The sequence below is a fragment of the Agrilus planipennis genome, unplaced genomic scaffold (genome assembly GCF_000699045.2).
Source record: "Agrilus planipennis isolate EAB-ADULT unplaced genomic scaffold, Apla_2.0 scaffold102, whole genome shotgun sequence".
In the NCBI taxonomy this organism is placed as follows: Eukaryota; Metazoa; Arthropoda; class Insecta; order Coleoptera; family Buprestidae; genus Agrilus; species Agrilus planipennis.
The window spans coordinates 351,988-353,281 of NW_020439034.1; positions in this window are offsets into that span (position 1 = coordinate 351,988).

A 1,294-nucleotide genomic window follows, 5' to 3' on the forward strand; every position below is an offset into this window, starting at 1 on the left:
TTTGGAAAGTAGTGGATAAATATATATATTATATACAAAACGTTTAAATAACCGTATCTTAAGACTAGAAAAAATAGGGTACTTAATTAATTACAACAAAATACAGGATCCCATTCTTTCTTCCTTTTTTCTCTCCATCTCACTCATACACACCCTTTCATAAACACTCATTAACCATACAAGTATTAAAAAAAATTGACTTTACAAATTAAAATCACAAATAAAAATGCAAAATATATGTATGCTTCTATCTATTCATGATGTATGATGTATAGATTGATTATTAATAATAAATTGGTAGGTATCTTAACATTGTAGTACAGAACATTTTATTTTTATGAACTATTATGTAACTATTTGCTCTTATCAAATGAAGACTTGTGTGTGTTTGGAGGAGGGAGTGTAACTTGACGTTGTTCGACACCTTTGTCCAGTACACTTAAAATTCTGCACGAAAGTTAACACACGTCGTAAAAAATATTAATTAGATGTACAAGATGATAAAAAAATAATATAAACTCACCAGTGAATGCAAAAGGAAAACCTGAAGACTTGTGACGCTATGATACAAAAAACTTCTAGTTTACAATTTTGAAATTTTATTATGGATTTGAATACCAACATTAGGCCAACATTATATTCAAGTGGTTCATAAATACCAAAATATTAAATGGCCTAATGAGAAAAGTGAGTTAAAATGGTCTTTATCAACCAAAACTTTTTGCCTACTTTCCTATTAAATCTTAATTTAATAAGAACATTCCTGATTATGGAACAGTCGTCTGAATGGGGAGAAAACAGATGGAGGGGGGTAGAGATGATCTTGTAAACACAAAACCAATGTTACCAACTTTTACCATTTAGCTCTAATTCCATAACAATACCAGTATATTTAAGTGGAGGCGAAAATATGGAAATCCAGGGGTGGAAGTCAAAAATCCAATATTAAAAAATAAACTAGGTTACTTAAGCCAAAGTAACATAAATATTAATTTTTTGGGAGCGATCTTTATGTTTTTTTTGTGAAGAATAGAATATTGGGGCTGCAAACAAAAATCTATTCAAAAGGCTTATCGCTACCCCACCACTTTCCCCTTTACAAGCGACAGTTTCATAATGTGTTCCGTTCTTTATAAATATGAAAACAAAAATTTTATAATCAAATTTAGATTTTCTATGTATTTTATATTAACGTTCACATTATTCACCAGGATTGTTTTCATTTTAATTATAACAAGATCCATAATAAAACCTTATTATAAATCTATCATTATTATAGATAGAATAAAGGTCG